Here is a 20,541-nt window from a genome sequence, read left to right as displayed (position 1 = left end):
AAATCCTGGTTTTCCAGTGGCACTTCTTTTCATCATATGACTTGCCTTTAAGATAGAGTTGGCATTAAAAAACAACCAGGGTTCAAATGAGATAAAATAGCTGAGAGGCTTTTTCCTTAGATTTTTACTTTTTCCCCCAATATATTCTCCTTTTTTCAACTAATTCCCCATTTTATTTTTCATGGACTTTATTATCCACATTCTCAAAGTATCTTATTTTTATCTCTCCCTTCAGATACTTTTGTACTGTTGCCCTGGGCTTTACGGTACAGTGTGTGCTAACTGGACCCCAAATAGGTGAATTGTACTCTTCAGGCAGTTGGAGTTATGAGAGAGTTTCTAGCAGAGTCTCTCTCCCTCTCCTCTCTCTCTTTTTATTAATCTTTGATAACCCTCTTTTTGATGTGCACATTGCACCCTTCTAATTTACAGATGCTTTTAAAACTCAGGCATGGGATTACTTCATTTGATTCATGGAAGGCCATGAGCACTTCAAATTAACCTTTTGCTTCCTTGGGAAGAAAAAAAAAAATACTTTGGGGATTTGGTTCACCTGTTGAGAAGGAAGCTGTCTCTTCTTATTTACTGAGATTGCCTCAGTACCATGGAGATGACTCATGCATACTCTGCAGGACTTAGCTGGCACCGTAAATTCACTGCTGGACACCATGGACCTGGTCCAGAGCAAACTGAGGTCAAAAAAATCATTCCCACTGACTCCAATGCCAAACCTACATTATACTGAGTGCACTTTGTTCCCACAGAAATTAATATAAGAAGATGGTATTTAGTATATCATAGAACCATCTAAACGTGACATCGTATTGTTTTATCGACTAAAAAACAACAGCATGAAGTGACATCATCATGCCACTGACAATTGTGTCCTCTGACCTTTCCATACCTGTTTACCATCTTTTTTTTTTGAAAAAGATGTCCAGAAAGAGATGTGGTCAGTGTCCAAAGCATGTGTTAACACCTGCTTTTCTACCAGCCCACTGAGGGGGCACAATATTTGCAAATACCTTCAGTAAAATGAGGAGAGGAATAACTCCTTAATGGAAAAAGACATAGAGACCACTTGAAAAGAAACCTCCCCTGGGGTGGCAGGTAAAGGTCTACAGGGCTGATCTTCAGTATAAGGTGTTTGAACTTCTACAAGTGTGAGCAACTACTTTGTCACGGTCTACAGAAAAGAGCTAAGGAAAGCATTCACACAAATATCACCAAAAGGCTGAAAGAGTTTGCCTGTGAGCAAAACAAACATGATGACTCAATTTCCTGGTACATATACCAGAACTGGAGTGTAAACATTTTCAAGCACTGGATGTGGTTGCTGTGTGCATTTGAGAAACAGCTAGATCAGAGGTTTTTCATCCCTATCTCTGGCCGTCAGACAGGAAGCATCACACCATAGCGCTGAGAATATAAAACAGGGCAGGGGTGAAAGAAGAGCAAACTCTGAATTTTATTTCTGCTTTTCTAAGCACTTTACGAAGAAGAACTTGGCAATTAGAAATAGACCCCAAAACTGAGTTACTGTTAGTTTAACACTATTTTCCTTCTTCACAAGTTTCTCCTCTGTCCCCCTCAGTATTCAGAAACAAAAATGATTCTTTAAATCTAGTCCACAACCTGGTCTAATTGCTTGACTGCAAACTACTTTACATGACTACTGTAATAAGCTGCATGATTGTATTATTCAAATACTGTTAGTGTGCATATCATTTTACAAGCAAGCAAGAAGTGCCATGAACCTGGGAGGACAACAGCACTTTGTGAGGGTTTAATACAGTGCCACACTGTGCATACACAGTGGGGCAGAACAGGGCAGTAGCAGAGGCCTTATTAGAGCATTTCCACTCAGACCATCCATTTTCTGCCTCCAACAGCACAGGCTGCCACGATATAAAAAAAATCCAGAAAGTATGAGAAATGTCAGGATGCATGTTGTCTTTTCATCTTCAGATAAGCTGTTTCCTGCCATTAAATCTGAGTGTTACACCCTGCATGGCTTATCCTACTTCCTTGCTTTAGCCTGTCTGCCTCTCTGCCTTTTAATGAATCAGGACTCAATAAAATCTGGCTTGGTCCATCATACTCGTTCACTTGTAGCTATTGATAATACACAGGGCATACCTTCACCTAGGGTTTATTGCGTCAAGTGATGGTGCAGAGTAATAGTTCATACAAGACTACAGATGATATTCAGGCTATCTCATTTGAACACTATTTTCTTGCTCTTGATCCTGCAATGTGAGGGCGTTTTGTACCTGGAGGTGCTGGCTCAATATGACTGCAGTAAGAAAGCAGGTTTTGTAAAGCACAATTCACAATGCTATCTATTAGAACTAATATTATAAGAAGAGATTAGCATAGACAATCTTATGTCCCTTTAGATACGGGGAAGCCCAAGCGGTGTAGCATCGAAGGGGTCTCTGATCTGCATGCAGCACACCATGCAGACCCTGTCCATAGAAGAGATTCTCCCCTTTCAGTCATTTGACTTATTACGTGATTTTCTGACACGGAAACATTTTTATTCATCATTTCCACTGTGAAGCAGAGAGGAGGTTCAGGTGACGACTTCTCGCTGCACCTGCAGGTGAAGGCACAGCTACACAGGCAGGACAATGCCAGTACTGATTGGGACCTGCTGCTGACTCCTCTGTCACAATGAGCTGGTGGGTTCGCCCTGCAGCTGGGCGGTTTTTGTGGCAGAGGGTGATGCCAGGGGTGCAGTGCAGTGTGGGCTGGGTGTGCCTGGGGTGCTGCACTGGGCACCACTGGCTCCTCAGTGTACCAGGGTCTCCCAGGCAGGACCGCTGCTGGAATTGACACACCACATCATGCTGTTGATTATCTGCTCACCCACGATGGTGTTGCTGATGGAGACTCTGGCAGGGCTCAGGAGGCACATAGCAGAAGCAGCAGCTTCATCACCCTAGAAAGATACAGAGTTCTGTAGGTTAAAGTCCAATGGAAATACTTCAATTTATGGACTGTGGTTTAATTCACATTAACAAAAAAGACTTGGAATCCAGGTATTTTTCCTGGAAATGCATCGACTCTTTTCACATAGAGAGCTATCTGGGCCACATAACTCAGCTTCTTCCTCCCTTTCTTCCTCCTCCTTTGTTTCTCTGCATAAGCCAAGTACTATCATAAATCAGTCTTCTCAAGTTCTTCAGGAAATAAGTCAAAGTGCCAAAGGGATTGAAGAAATGGCAATAACTACAGTGGCACCAAAATCACAGTAGCACCTGGACCTGCACTAGCAGCAAAACATGCAAGATTTATAGGCATTATTGAGCCAATGCAGAAAAGATAGCTGAAGTCATCAGCCAAGAGTGACAAAACTTATTGTGCTGTGGCACAGGTGGAAGATCTTTCTTCAAGGTCAGTTGATCCCAGAGGTTCCAGAGTTTTTAGGAAGAAACTGTCTGTAGCATACACATACAATCCTAGTTTTATGCTGCTCTTCTCTATCTCTCTACCAGCCTAGTGAGAATAACTAGTGTGTCAAGACATATGAATGGATTATACACAGCCTTAAACTGCCAAACTCTTCACTGCGATGAAAAGCATAAAACCTCAGCACTGTGCAGAACAGATGCAGGGAGAAAAAGGAGAAGGAGAGAAGAAGAAGGAGTGAATTATCAGGATGGCCCACTTTACTCTGCATAATTAGTGTGACTACAAAAAAAGGCACATGTGTCCTCCTGACAACTTTGCTACCTAGAGTAGCTCTTTAATATGCATCTCAGCTAGCAAAATCAAGCTTAATGCCAGTGCAGTTAAAGAAATGGAGCAGAGTTGAGGCAGTCTCAATATTCACAGTCAGATGCTTAAAGAAGATGTATGAGTGTTCGTTTGTTCCTTGCAATGATATAACACACCAGATGACTGGTATAAAAGTGTTTAGTTGTGGCTGACCTCTCACGAAATACTACATGGCTATGGTTTATGGAGTAGCTGTGGTTCAACCTTGTGAGTTATGACTTCATTTTTGATGAACAACTAGTGTCCTTTCAAAAATTATTTCAGGAAATGGAAGAACACTGTCTCTTTTATAACCAGTGCAAGCAGACAGTAGCATCAGTCACACTTAGTCTTATTTTACAGTAAAAAGACCACAAAATAGGAAAGAATAACATGAATGTTTGCATGTGCAAACACAGATAACTTTTCTTTGTCAGAGTCATGGCAACGTTACAAGAGAAATTGGGACCAAATGCCAGAATTACATAAATCTTCAAAATCTCCAGTAATCCAATATTAACACTTTCTTAGTACAGTGTGACATTGTATACATAATAATGTATATAAATTATATATTATATACAGGTGTCCCAGCAGGAAAGAGAAAATAGCAAGACAGTAAGCTAATAGTGAGCAGAACGACCTGTATCTTTCACTGAAATAATATTTTGCAATGAGCAAGTTAAATTGTCTCTGTTTGGCTTCACTAGCATTGTGCTTTAGTGCAAGAACAAGCACAAGCTGAACAAAAAATGGACTCTGTTGCCTTATTTACAGCCCTTTGCACAAGGTACTTTGCATGAGCATTTATTAATTGCCTGCAAAATCAGCGAAATATGTTCTGTGTGTCAACTCAGCATATATTGAACATAATTGCACATTTGAGCTACATGGTTGTTTATGTCACTTTGTAATCACACTAATAATTACCAAACAACCAAATAATTCAATGAACAGTAAATGTAACATTTAATTACTTTATTAATTTCCACATAACATGGAAGAAAGAAAATCACCAGCTCAATCTACAATTTCACTCTATTTGCAAACCCTATCTTCATGCAGATATATGGGAGAAATTATCAAAACACAGCATGGGAGATGCACAAACATAACTCGGTGTTTGCTTGATGTTTTCCGTGTTGGCATCTCTCCTGCATGGAGCTTTGAAAATTTATCCTATAACATCAAGCAACTTCAAGGCATCCTGGACTTCGAAAATTAAAAGGAAAAGAAAAAAATAAATAAAATCTACACTGAGATACAAATTCCACCTTCTGTCAGGAACTTACTGATTAGAAAACTCTTTATAGGTTAAGCCGACCATTACATCTTTTTATGTTGCTATATATTTCAAAACATAAAAAATAAAATATTTTCTCCATAAAACCTTTCAAAACCATAAATACTAGCACAGTCCACAGCTCCAGACAAAGTTGCAACTTATTATTTATCTGGTTTTATATTCTGCTATGGTATCTTTTTCTTTTATAAGCCTGGCAAGTTTCCCACAGAAGTTTCTTCATCAGCAGTTATTTTAAACTATAGTCCTTCATGGTCCATGCCGCTCATATGCTGAACCAGTCCTCAAGAACTGAGGAAGTTTCAGCAGCAAAGCGTCTTGGTTTGGGGAGACAAAAGAAAATCTCTGCAGTTAATGAGCATTAAGAAAGCATCATTCTGAACCATGCCTGAAGTCATGCTGAGCACTATTTTTTCACAAGTGTTTCTGCATTCACGCTGCCTTCAGTAACAATGCTTAAGACAATGCTCAAGTTTTCAGTGTCAAATTGTGCAAGCCAGTTGCATCCACCCTCAGAGGACAGCATGAAATCCTGAACCTGAGTTTCTCTGTCTGGAGCCTCTCTAGAACAAAAGCCAAAGAGTGGGCTATTTTTATGGTAATTTTTATGGGCCATCAGGAGGAGTGCATTGGAAACCTATGCTAACATGGAAATACAGATGTAGCCTCTGACATGTATAAGGCTATTTTTCCTAGAAACTACCACTGGATGTACCTGAGTTTTATCAGAACATGGCGTCCTCCCTGGAAAGTAATAATGCCTACCATCTCTGACCAGCCTATTAGAAATAACTGTGTTGCATAGCTACCACATAACGTGTTTGACTTTCAGTGATAATGGCAGGAGGTCTGGGCCAGCTCTCACAGACAACAAGCTGTAATGGTCAAAGGACTCAACCAAACCTTCATTTGTCCTGGCCTGCAAGGAGCTAATTATTTGTGCTTTCTTAAAGTCACACAGTGATGATCTTAAAAATGGAATCTTTGATTGAGGTTGCTATTTAATAGTAGGGCAAATGGGAAGGGGTTAGCACCTCTTAAACTAGAGCTATAGCTGAGGCCCACCTGTATCTACACCAGAAAAATGGCTCCAGATGAGCCTGGAACCTATCTCATCTCCAAATAATTCATTTGTTCATTTATGAAAATAGTTTACACTTCTTTTATAATTTTTATAAGCTTTAAGACATTCATTAACAGTTGACCACCTGTATAGTTTACCAAAAGATAGCAGTGAAATAGACTGAACATAAAAAAGGCTTTAGTGCAAAATGTAAATGCTTTGCTTTGTCCTTGATGTTTAATACTCACATTTTTCAGCTCATCTACTTTATTTATTAGACTTTCATCTTATCACTCACATTTACTCTGACACACAGAAGTTCTTAGTTCAGAGAGTAAATATAGTACAATGCAAAGGGTTATGAACATAAAAAATGCATTAGAGAAAAATGTAAATGCTCAGATTTGTCCTTGATATTTAATACTCATATCTCTCAATCCATCCACTGTATTTATTAGACCTTCACCTTATCTCTCATCATTGGTCTGACAGTAAAATCTTAGTTCATCAAGGTGTAAGATTGTTAGTGCTGAGTGCTGAATAGTACTCCTGCCGCAATTTCTAAATTTACCATGCGTTTAGCTGGAGACGCTGCTTCTGAGAGCAGAATCCGGGAAGTCTTGAATAAAGTCATTAGTGTAGAGGCCTGTATATCATAAGATTATTCTGGTATTTAAAGGAATTAACTAGTCATTTCTATATGAAAGTGTTGTACTGGGAGCTCTACATGCATGTTAGTACCGCTACCAGTGAGGATCTGTGACCATTTTCACTTCTAACCTCACTAAAGAAAGTAATAGATCTCATCTGTTTCCAATGGCCTTGTGTATGATAACACTGAGATGTAAGTCAGCTTGGCTTCAATGAACCCTTGAGTGATCAGCTCGTATGAGTTGTTTTACTACATGTATTCTTACATGAGTGCAACACTGATTATATTTTTTTCCATCAAGTTAATAATTAGGATGAAATATAGGCCAATGAAGTTTAACAAGACAATCAACAATTACAAATAAGGGTGCAGCTGTCCTGGTCAGAGCTGTCCTAAAAACCTACACCTTCCATCACCATCTGGAGTAATTTAGGCTTTGTACTGTTACCAACAGTCATTCAGCTGACATTAGTTTTTAAGAGCTAATTTTCAAAATCCTTTGATAATGTATCTAAAGATACTTCAGTGCTGATCTAGAACCAAAGCTTAAACAAAAATCCCATTAGTTTCCCCAAACAGAGATCAAGAAGGATCTCTAGAATTGAGACAGTTTTTACAAAATACTGCTACTCGTATGAAAAAGTAATGAAAAGATAATTTGTCTAAGTGTTGAAATGATGATAGAAATATAACTTACATAATACAAAGACAAATGCAAAGGAGATATAGATATAGATATAGATATAGATATAGATATAGATAAGTAAAATACCATATAATTTTGAAACCATTACAATGTGCCTGAGAGATTCTTTATTAGGGAGCCTCAAAAAAGCATGTAATTTCATCTTCCATGAAAGCTGTAATCTCTCTGTTGAGTGTGTTAAAAATGGCATTTCAACCTCTCCTCTGAAAGTCTTTGATTTTGTGGGTTTCTCTCAGGCTGCTGTCATTAATTTAATGAATTTCGTGTATACTATAATAACATAAACGTTTTAATGCATTTCTTCTCAGATCAGTCTGGACAGGTATCTCTAAATCAGTCTTCTGTAATGATAGGTAAAGCAGTTATAATTGGATCAATGGGAACTATTGGCAATGAAGAAGCATTTGAACTTTATTTTGTTCATTTCCCTGTAGCAGAACTTGTAGTGATAGACCTCTCAAAACTACTCCTAGTTATATTTTTAGTTCTTGACTTTTAGAAAACACTCATGTGAGATAAATTAACCTGGAAATGCACATGAAGTGCAAGCAATCTCCCTCACAAATCACTTGCAAACTATTTTTATAAAACTCAATAAACCATGTATAATGACGGCAAGAGACGTATTTTTGAACAATTGGAAACCATCATACTGAACTTGCCAAGAAATAGCCTCCAGTGAACATAAAGCTGCAGAAGAGAAACCTCACCACTCCTTAAAGTGAGGTTGATTTCCTAGAATTATTAGAAAGGGAATTGTTTGGCAGGTGGCATTACCATTGTAACTCAATATCATGGAATTGTGTCTAGTCAGAAAGATAAAACTCTATCAGCTCTTGGGACGCCTCAAAACTTCATGTTTTTTCTTGCCAAAGTCCACTCCTCTTCTCTGAGGTAGCTAGAATATGTCTACCACTGAGCAACAGAGCATAGCATTGGAAGCATGACTTGGGTCTTGAAAGCAAGTCATTCAGCACGACAGCTGTATCAACAGCAAACTGTTATCACTATTTGGAAGCAAGTATCACCATTGTAAGAGTCTCTCCAATGTCTTTATATATAAAGCTGATGACAACCTGACAATATTTAACCTCCTGTCTTGTGCATATAATTGAAGTAAATTAATTCATTCAGTAAGGATATCTTGAAGCACCATTATAATCACCCACATGCCAGTTTATTTCCATGTAGAAACTCTACTTCTGTAAGTATACTATCATTCTAATGAAGTAAGAGGCTTATTCATTAGAGGAAAATAAAAGGTTGAAGCTTTTAGAGTTCAGCTGGGCATCATTTTCTGATGGTAGCAAGAAAAAACAGAAAAGGTCGAATTGCCTACCTAGGCAGAACCGTTGGGCAATCATTTAACGGTATAACAAATAATAATACCATCACTGTTCTCAAGCAATAGAAAGGTTTACAAATTGGCATATATTAGCCAACACCCTTAAACTGGTTTGAAGACATGTAAAGACACAGTTACTGGGTTGAACCCTTGGTCATTTCAGAAGCTCCCTATTCCAATGGCCTCTATTTTCAGTAGTGTAATGAACCATTACACAATTTGAACACTGGAATCAGGATTTAGCCCACTGAATGCCTGATGCTCACTCACATCAGGCTCCTTCTTTTGTTTTTTTACCACTTATTTATGCAACCTCTTGAGTACTCCCTGAAAGGTTCTTGAACTAATGCTGATCAATAACCATAAAAGGATTTTAAAAGGGATAATTTAACACCACACTCTCTCACAGCTGTCAGGGAAAGCCAGCACACACACACAGAGTCCAGCGTTCAACCTGATCTAACCACAGTAATTAGACACTTCCAATTTGAGCCTTATGCAGATGGCCTTTTGCTCAGTAGAGACAAGCTTAGCCTTTGGCTTGACCTTTGGCTAAAATCAGTCTGAAACAGCTGACATGTAATATTCCTGAGCATTGTCATTTAATTCCACAGATTCACATTTCCTGTCATTAGGGATAGGCTGTATAATTTACAGGAAATACACTTTCTGAAGCTCTGTTGTTCTGACTTTTAAGAGTTTTCTGATGCTGCTAAAGAAGTCTTTCTTTGCCTAGAGGCTGGCAACAGGTTATTGAACAAGTGATCTTTTGGATCTACTATTTAGTTCTGAGGTCTTGTTCTTATGATTTGGCCAGGCTTCTACTCACACCATTATTAGGACAAGGGACTGGGTTTTGCTTCAGTTGGAAATTGGTTTATCCAAGCAAAAAGCTACACTGTGGGCTCAAAAGGACTCCTGTCCAGTTCTCTTGGGCTAAATGTACCAATCCTAAATGGGAAAGATCATTAGGATATACCTGTGGAGCCAGACAAGAGGAAAACTATCAGAAACCATAATCAATATCAATGAGATAAAATCAAGAGAAGCAGAAAATTTTGCTCTGTTTGAGGCATTTATTTTTGCTGTAAAATACTAGATCTCAGACTTGCAATAGCAAGTCTCAGACTTAGCTGAAGGAGCCCAGTGTCTAAGCTCCCAGGATAGTCTAAGAGATGCACAAGTACAGGCAGCTGCACAGGGAATCAGGTAGCTTTAACATACAACTTGAGCAACTGAACTGATCAGCAGAAAATTATTTTGAGAACTAGATAAAAGGTTTTAAAATGCAGGAAGAAGGCTAAAATACACAGACTGTTGGCCTTCTGTCTGTCCATTTAAGAAAAGTTTGTCAGGTAAAAAATGTAGAAGCAGTCTGGGTCAGATATGTAAAGGTGTCTGGTCACCTGCAACGCAGGCAGCAGGTCTGTGTAAGGTATTCTGACACATAAGAAAATGATTGATGCATCTGCTTCTAATGAAGGTCAGTACCTAATCTGCTGTGGGGCTTTTTAAAGCACTGTTTCTAAATTACCACATATTTATGGATCTGGCCACTTTTTGACACTGAGTTGCCTAAGAAAAGTTTGAAAATGGAAACTAGATGTTAAAATATTAAGCATCCTTGAGTTAGCAAAGTTTTATTTTCCTATTCCTGAGCACAAAGTACTGATGGATTTGCCTTTTGTGGCCGCTATATGCATAGCTTCCCTGTGCAAAATCAAGCTAAAGTTACTGCTAGCCAAGATGGTTTGTTCTGCTTTTTCTATCCTATAGTTAGCAAAAATTATGAATCCTTTATGTAAGTTCTTGTCTTCTGTTTGTTCATCTCCTAGTGTAACAGAGAATCAGTAGACACTGCTGGTCCATTGGCACATTTTCATGTACCAATGCACAGGTAGAGAAGATAATGGTTTGGGAGTGATATTACTTCTCTCCTCCATTTCTGACATGGATAGGAGCAAATACATTGGAGAGAAACTGGACTCAGAAAGAACAATAAGCTGTGGATCAGCAGAGCCAAGGGCCCTAAAAGCAGCAGACCAAACTGGGGAGAGTGGCCCATATTAAAGTTTGTCTTTTCTCAGCTAGAGCATTTCCTGGATTTCACTGGGTGGCACAGATGCTGGAGGTGAAGCGGAAGGGTAAGCAGAGCAGAATAACTTTAGCAAATCACTTAAACTGTCCACGAAACTGTGGCCTTAACCTTCGCCAAGTGTGTAAAAAGAAAAGATGTAATTGAATATGGAAGTAGCAAACATTGCAGATTCTTTTTGTGTACTTTCACAGGAAAGTGTATATGTGCATAGGTAAAATAAATTTGTTTTAATGTTTACAACAATGAAAAAAAGGAGCACAGTGCGTTTTATTGGCTTGCAAAGCAAAACATTTCTCCTTTTATCATGGGTTAAACTGTATCTTTAGACTCTAGAGAATTTTTTCATCTTGCTATATTCCACAGAAGGCTTAACTTTAAGGGTAACCAAATGTTATCATTCTCGCAGAATAAATACTGTAATTACAAGAAATGTAAAGAATCCTACTCGACCTTTAGAAACTGCATGCTTAACAAACCTATTTATGACTGCAGACACGTCAAAAAATCTACACTTCGTAGACAGTTATTAAAACAATGGTTATACTAAAAATCTTTTCCTTTCTTTCTACTATAACTTGGGACAATGCTTATGTATGTGTGGGAGCACTGCATTTTCCAGATATGAAAACTTTGCTCTTGTTTTTTCGAGTGTCAATTTATCCTGCTAATAATACATAAGCAACTAAGACTATTGATATGTAAAGCAACTGCTAGTGTTAGTTAAAAGAGAAAGCTGGGAGTTTGAACATAGATCTTCCTAACTCTACATTTTTGTCTGTGCTTCCTTAGCCAACAAATCTTCCTGTGGGGAATGTGGGGAAAAGAAAACCCCTGTATCAATTCCTTCAGCATATGCTAATTCAGTACATGCTGTTCTTTATGTATATTAACAAATCAGTTACAGTTTCTCCTAGTACAAAGTCATGGGCCAACCCTTTGCAAATTGTAGCATTCAAAGCACAGACATTTGGAGCATAGAACTGCATAGAGCAGTCACTCATATAAGTGTGTATTTTTGGTCTTGAGAATATGGGAGACTTTTTCTTCCTACTTTAAAACGTTGACATTGGCATAAATCCAGGATGAAAATTGCAGCATAAAAGGGAGATGTTTCTTAAAGTTGTGAGTGATTGAAAACAGGGAGTTACAACACTAACTGCTTTTTGACATTAATTATAGAAGCCACTACCAGGCATAAATACCCACACTCTTCTCTAGAAGTAACAAGAGCACTTTCTGTGATCCTGTTATCACACTGAAACAGGAATTCTCATCATTTTGCATTGTTAACTGTATTTTGATACAGAGATTTGTCTCACATACATTTACAGTTCTGCCCACCAGAAGAGGCTTTTTCTGTTCATGACTGCAGAATATATCTGAAGTAGTGTAACTATGACAACTTTTTATTTCTTTGACTACCTCTTAATGGCCAGAACTGGGCGTAGTCGTCTTTCTTGGACCTAGTAGCCACAACAGAACAAATTTTGTGAATCTGTGCATACATTTAAAGTAAGATTTTCTGATTGTTTGGGGCATTTCTTGAGCCCAGTTTCATAATTTTGTATGAAGAGGGAGCTGAGCTCTGCACAGGCGCAAGGACTCAGCAGTAGAACCAGAAGACTGGTACAGAGAAGAGGTACCTATGTTTTTGTCAGACCACAGGCAGGGCAGGGCTCTGAATTAACCGTCTGGAGTGAGTTTTCCTATATTTCCCTCTCCTTTTGTTTGAAGATTTAGGTAATTACTCCAAGTAATATTTGAATGTTCACTCATTATGCACTGCTTTAAGAACTCCATATTAGTGATTTGAAATCGTCTGGTCCTCTTACCAGTATAGGTCACATAGCATATTTCTGTTTTTTGATTATGAGATTGCTGCAGTAAGCCTTGCATTTCCAGAACAATGGTGCAGTTATAAACTCTGTATTTGTTGTCTTTACTAATCTTGGTGGGAAAAACTTCTGCTAGAAATTGCCAGCAAGTAAAAAAAGAAACCCCATGCATTTCTCAAAACTCACTTCTAGTGGTGATTTTTGTCTGCTAAATGCAGGTGACATCTCAGGGCACTTCAAGTGTGTTTCCAGACTTCTGACTTTCCCCACACATCAGGAGCTAAGCATTCACTACCTATTCAGGGTCACTGTTTTACTTACAAGTTTATGGTTATATGCATGTATATTATTAGTATTAGTTTTTAATTTGTTAGGTCATAAAAAAGGGTAGACAATTTGTGACAATGTCATCCAACATCACATGTTAAAATTTTAACCAAAATGTGTTTCAGGGGGTGCTATGGTGGCAAGGATGTGATGGCAACCTGTAATCTTCACAAATAAAGATCCTTTTCATAATTCTAGGAGCCAAAATGGCCAGTTCATTCCATGAATTTCATGAATGAGGAAATTAATGTTTTGTTTGCTTTAATTTTGTATTTGCAAGTGACCTGAGCATAAGCACAGAGGAGCAGTTTTAGGAAAATGAAATTTTGATTGGATACTGGCAAGTCCAGTTTAAAAAATAAGAAAAAAAATATTAAGCTTACAGCAGGACTTCATGCTATAATATTTGGTGAGACAGTCTGAGGTAAATTACTTACTAGCTATCCTATTTCAGAATTTTAATAAAAACGCTATAGTCTGTATGTTGAAAATATCTTTTTTCCTTCTTCCTTCTATACAATCCATTCAGTGTGATATATGCTGGTTGTAAATATCTTAATATCTTGCTACCAATGGAAAAACTTGCATAAGGGTGATTGATCTAAAAACTGATAACCATTTCAGCCTGAAGACATGCTCTTTTCCCTTTCTGCATCATAAAAATCTTACATTATCTTTCCTTACTATAGTAAGTACAGTGACTCCCATTGAGTTGGAGCACGCTATTTGAAAAAGTCATGATTAAATAGGTGAGCCCTTCTCACATTGCACACTAAAAATGTCAAGAGATATTTCTGAACAGCCCATAATTGGTCTTTAACATATTTCCTGTGTCAAATATTTATGACTAGCAAAAAGCTCTTCTGTAGTAAATTTTTGCCAGAAATAATATCACAGTTTTGAAGCACAATAGCATAAATACAAGCTCTGGTTTTTACTACATGATCTACCCTCACATAGCACAGAGGAAAAAAATATCAGTTTAAACTAATGTGATCTAATGGAAAGATATTCGCACGTACACAAGAAGTAAAAGTCAGCATGAATTATGTTCTTAAGCCTCTTTATATCTTTTAAAAGTTTTATTCTCAGTATGTAACTGCTTGACTGGGAAAATGTTAATAGCAATACACTCTCTGAGAAACTTGCAGCTCTGGGATGTTGGACAAAATCTCCCTGATTGATATCAAAAACCTGATTAGAGATCAAAGCATGTGCTTACACTTTAAGCTGAAATAGCAGTTAAAAACAAGGTTAATTGCTGTATCAGGTTTCTCATGAGGTGGGAGGCTAAACCAGAACTCAGATATTTTTGTTTTATGGAGGGTTCACTTTTTAAGGGATTTATTAAAACAGTGTTCTCAGGTCACATACGAGAGTAATTGTCTGGTTAGTCTTCCATAGCTGGCCATTTTTCAGACAACTCTACAGGAAGCTCACTACTTTGAAAAAAATCCATTACCTTTTTTTCACAGAAGTGAATAAATATGACCTAAAATTATTAGAACCCCCAAAATGTGGCATTTTTGAAACTCCAGTAAGGAATATTAAGACTATATCATAGGAAACTTTCATGTTGTTTCCTCCTCCCCTTCTAACTACTATGCTTTTACATAAAGAATTCCATGATTTCCTTTTCTAAAGGGAGTTAGTGGAGTTGTACCTTCACAGCATAACTTCACAGGTATTTTCCAAGGAATTTCACTTTCTTGAGCATTTCTGTATACTCAGATTAAAATTGTGTGAAACTGATAGATTTATAGTTAAAGTATACTACCAGAATTGTCCAAAAAAGCTACTCTAAATCAATGTCTGTTCTGATTTCTCCCTAACCAGATTTTTTTTTTTTTTAACTTTAGGCTGTAGATCCATGAAAAACAAAAACAAAAAAAAAAACACATTAGCAATTGCTCCCTGGGGTTAATACTGTGCTTCAAAGAAGAAGCATTTAGTTCCCATAAGTACAGAGCTGATTCAAAGAAATCCTGTAAATGATGAGCTGAAAAGAAAGGAGCATTTAACCATGCAGAAATAGCATGTTTCATTGCTCCGATACCAAGAAATTATGCTGTGCAGTCTGGAGCTCCATCTCCTGGTGCTTGTCAAAGTACTAAAGTAATTTCCAAATGTCTCCTAATCTATACACAGATAACTCAAAGCACCCAAGCTATATTGCAGGAGCAATTGCGAGATTCCTCACTCCACTGTGAGTCCAATTTTAGGTATGTAACCCCTGCAAGCAGGAAACACTACTTTGCTGAATGCTTTTCTGGGTTGCTCTGATCAGTTCCGCAGCTCCTTCACCCTGGGCTGCGCTTCAATAACAGGATCCCGCTTTCAGTGAAAAGTATGGAAGTTTGTGCATATTGCCCCACTCACAAGTGTTTGAGAAGGGTGGAGACTGTTATTATGCAAAAGCACTGTGGAAAATAGAATGAAAATTATGCATTATGCAAAATACACATTCTAACATATTTGTTTGGTTCTCCAGTTATAAGATGCTGAAGGAACTGTCATTTGAGGGTCAGACTATTTTCTAGGAAAAAACTATATGAATTTCTCAGTTAAAGTGAAAACTTTTCATTTAAAATCTTTTTTTTTTAACATATAAAAATATGTATGTATGTCTGTATAATTCTACATCCAATTTTTACCAGAGATGTTAAAGCTTGATTTCTACTTGGCAAAATATAACTTGGCCAGAGGAAATACCATACAGATAGGTGTACTAAACGTACAATAAACAAATTAATGTAATACATGAGGGAATAGACAAATCAAGGTTAGGATGCCAGATTGGAACAATGCATTGTATGGTCACAATGGGATGTTAAGTTAATGAATTTTGTCTATGCATCAGCCACAAAAACATCCATAATAAGAAAGACACCACAAATAATATATTTCAGGAATATTTCTGAAATAAGAAGAAAATTAGCATTATTATGAATATTAGTTATTTTATTAGAAGTTATTTCTGTCATCTTGCCAGTAAATGTACCCATTCTTGTCATATTTGTATTACTTTTTCTCCATGAATAGATTCAGAAGTGAATATCCCATCATTTCTTAAGAAAGATCATTATACGAGTCATTTAGAATGTTTTTGCTTCTATTAAAGTATTTACAAGTAAATAAACTATTTTATTCAGCCAATCAAAAATACCGTAACTAAAATACATTGCTACTGCTGTATGGTAGCTGGATCATTAATTTAATATACTAGTTTCACTTTGGCTACGGGCTTTTTATCAGCGCTGCCAGTGTAAGCATAGTCAATCTAATAGCTAAGTTTACAACTTATCTATTTTTACTTTATTTCTTCAGCATTTGAAGACTTACAGGATCACATGGAGATCTAAATCTATTCCAGAGAGGACTCTTATGAAAGAAACAGAACATGTAATATGGGATGGTGGTTTCTTTGGGAACAAGTGGTAGCTGTGATCTGCATTTAAGTAACCGTCACTTGAGTACTTTTGACCAAGTGCACATTGCTCTCCCCATTTGCAATTGTTGAACCCAAGCCCTGTTTTGTTATTCCAGTGTAAAAAGATATTAGCCTCATCAATAAAGCTAGTTTATTCCAGATTTGTCCCACTGTGAGAGCAGACGTTAACCTGTTAATCAGTATAGCTGTACTCAGCTGCTCAATAAGATGCACCCATTTCTCTTTCAGAAGCTAAATTTCATTAACTGAATAACACTTTTAACATGTGTTAAGCATAAAAAGGAAAGAATAAAATATGAAGGGGAATATAAAGGGGAAAGAATAAAACCATGGACAAATAATATTAAAAGGCTTTTGCAATTTTTTTTTTTAAGTAGGAGTAGCATACATTTGTACCTACTCTTAAGTTTAGTTACATGTAGTCTTGATCCTAAAAAGACAGATAAGAATTGATTTGGGACTATGAACTGCCTTTCTTGTGTATCATTATGCAGCAAATTCCAGTAATATATGTCCATCCTCCCACAGTGAGCAGAAAATACTAGAAATCACTGGCATTATGTATGTGGCAATTCTCTTAGAAACTATTATTGCTGCTCAAATTATTGCAGATTCTTATTACAAGGCACATGCCTGATCAATAGCAGGCTTTCATTAGTTCCCTTACCAACCTTTCAATATATTAGACACGGCTGAAGTTGTAACAAAACTTGTCAGGAATAATGCAGAAAATTTTCAAAGCATTGGTTTGAGAGGGAAACTTCAAGCAGCTGTGCTTTTCTGCTCTTTTCTTGCAGCAGTCTGATAATAGGCTCAGACACATAATAATTGTTTAAGGTGAGTTTGTAATTCTACCCCAATATTTCTCCAGGAATTTGTCTCTGTGACTCTGCATGGATCACATTCAGCCCTGCTATGCACAGATGAATGTGACAGAGCATGATAGTTGATCTACATCAGGTTTATTACACAACCTGTAATGATTTTTTAATTTTGATAATATAATTATTATTTTTATAAGATAATTATTACACAGCTGTTATTACTTTGCCTGTTGGTGCAGCCATTAAAGAACTACAAGAGGTTTCAGATTTCCAGCTGAAGATTTCCCAAAGGAATGCGATCATCTGAACCTGAACCTAATTAGGCTTGTATCCTCAAAATGAGAGCAGAGGACGAGCTCGCTCTTCTTGTTGAAGGAGGGTCTGCTAAAGCTTGTGTAAGGAGGATTGAGTTGTACCACTACTCAGTAGACTCTGAGTAAGGCTGCAGGCTTTTATGCTGCTTAGAAAACACAGGCTGGGCTGGATTAGTATTATCTTAAATGTGCAGTATGCTTGTAAATACACTAAGTTTAACTAGTCAAAATAGTTCTGCTTAGCCAAGCAATCCATAGGTTGCTCTTTAGCTGCTCAACCTCATTCACCGCTATAGTGTGCTGGTAGTGTTGTACCTGGTTCCTAGGAAGTATGTGCTAATTCTTACTGTGGTAGCGTGTACTTATAGATTCACAGAGATCATTACAGTCATGACCTTTTAAAATCAGCTAGTGCTTTAAAATACTAGAGCCAAAGACCTTTTAGGTATTTACGATTCTGGAATCTTTTGTTGCAATGAATTTCAAATACAACATCAAACTGAGCAATTCTAAATGAGACTGACATTTTGCTAAATATACCCTAGGATGGAAGAAAAAGATTCTCATAATAGAAGACCTCCTAAATGCCTTCCTTATCCTCATGATGTTTATTGCCTGTGTTGATGAAGACTTCCAGCTTCATATCATTAACAATTTCAGTAGCATGTTCTCATTTTCTGTCATGTAATTAGTGAAATTATTGATTGATATCTAATGCAAGGTCAACCCTTCCATTAATAACTTCTCTGCCACCTAACTATTCCCATTTTTTTATGAAATCTTTAGCTTCCCATTAGATAGAATTCCTTACTATTCTTGTGATGTTCTTCAGCTTAACCCACACAATCTCATGAGATACATACCAGTTGCATTAGTAGAACATAGAGAAATTAGGTCTAAAGTTTTCCGTAAACCCATAGAGCAATTCTTCTCACCAAAGAACAGCAGTAGCACTTTTTGCCAGCACTGTCCTTGGTGAATCAATGGTGTACTTTATTAATTGTATTTCTGTGATTTTAATTAGTCATTCCTTCAAACTATCTTAAACCTTACATGATACTGAGTCAGACTCAACTGAATCCAGTTTGCACCTTGACTGCATGACCAGAGTTAGCTAGTACTCCCGCTATTGTACTATGGCAAGTCCTACAGCTGTTGTCTAAAGGTAGATATATATTGAGATTTGAACAGTCAAATTACAGTGTCTTGCTTTTTTTAGATTTTCTCTGAATTACAGTGCATAATGTAAACAAACTCATTGTGAAAATATTAGCTTGTGAGTTTTGACCAGATGACTAGAGAGAACTACCATCTTCATCTGCTACTGTTACTTTAGAACTAGTTGTTGCTTTTAAGCCTGTAGTTAGTGTACTACAACACACTGACAGAGCACCTTTATTAAGGAACGCTAGCATAATGTCCTTCCCAAAGAAGCAGTAATAATTAGAATAAGCAGTGGACTTGACTAAGACAGGGTGACTGACAAGGAAACCACTGGATAAGAATATAGCAGACCCTACACGCTGTGTAACCTTGGGCACGCTACGAATCTGGGGCCTCAGTTTCCCCATCACTATGTAACACAGGGCGTAGAAACTGCTTTCTTCAAGAGGTGTATTGAAATCCATTAATATTATGTATTAGGGAAACTATTATTAAGTATTTCACTAGAGACCAGAGGCTGGGTATTTCCAAAAACCTTGCGAAGTGAACCCAAACGAAATCCCACAGGAGGTCTTATAGCACGTTCCTTCATGCATCCACTCAGCATGGTCGACACCTTTCTTCTCCAAAAGGGACCTCAAGTCTTTTCATGGTCAGAAAGTCAAATCGCTCTCATTAGGCATTTCTACAATGTAGGATGTCATAACATCACTCCATCTCATATATAAATATGTTCATTGATGTTAAACAACCTCTAACCTTTCCTTCTTTTAGGTGCAAACTTCCAATGTCAGATTTGGGGACAGTCAAGAATTTCCACTAACTATGCAGTGCACCTGCAGGCTTAACACAACAAGTTTGTGTTGTGGGTTTTCTTCTTGTTCCTGTTAAATTGGCCTTTTGAAGACTAAGGGCTTGTGAGCTTTGCATGTTAAAGGCTAAACTCTTGTTATAGTGAAACTGATTTTTTTAAGGCTTGAGGGAGATTGAAGGAAAATTGAAAAGAACGCCATGAAGTCCTTGTGCAAGTCATTCACCTTGTAGAGCTCTAGGCTGAGAGCTCAAATGCCACTCTACATAACAAGCTCAAAACCACTAATTTAAATAACAAGCACAAACTCCACTTGGGATCCACACTGAAGCATTTGTGGATTGTGCAGCCTGAACTCCCAAACAACATTATTTGAAGGAAAAAAGAAGAGTAATTCCTTTTTTAAAGTGGTAATTGAGGGACCAAGTCTCAAAAGCATTTGAACATTTCAAGGACTATTGCTATACCAAATTGTTCGTAACTACAAGTATTAAACTTTAAAAGGGACAAAGTACTTTTTTCAAATTCAAATTATCAGCTTCAGGTCTCACAAGGATAATAAATCTATGCATATTCTTGTCACTTCAACTTTAGCAGAAAGTACAATATTTGTGCTTTAATGCTGAAAAGTTAGCGCTTGCTATCAAGTGATGTAGAGGATGTCTAAATATCATCTTAATGGCTCAAAAATGAACAAGAGAAAAAAATAAAACTCCTATATCTAATACTGTTACACTGAGAGAGTATAACAGACAGATTTCATGGAAGAAAGATGCAACATGAACCACTAAATAAAAAGATATCACATCTGGCCAGTGAAGTCCTTTGGTACAGACTATGTTAACTGTAATGCCACACAAATACTGCTATATATTTTTCCAGTCAT

Source organism: Leptosomus discolor, chromosome 5 (assembly GCF_034619465.1).
Source record: "Leptosomus discolor isolate bLepDis1 chromosome 5, bLepDis1.hap2, whole genome shotgun sequence".
In the NCBI taxonomy this organism is placed as follows: Eukaryota; Metazoa; Chordata; class Aves; order Leptosomiformes; family Leptosomidae; genus Leptosomus; species Leptosomus discolor.
The sequence above is the reverse complement of the archived record's forward strand: the minus strand, read 5'-3'. Positions refer to the sequence as shown.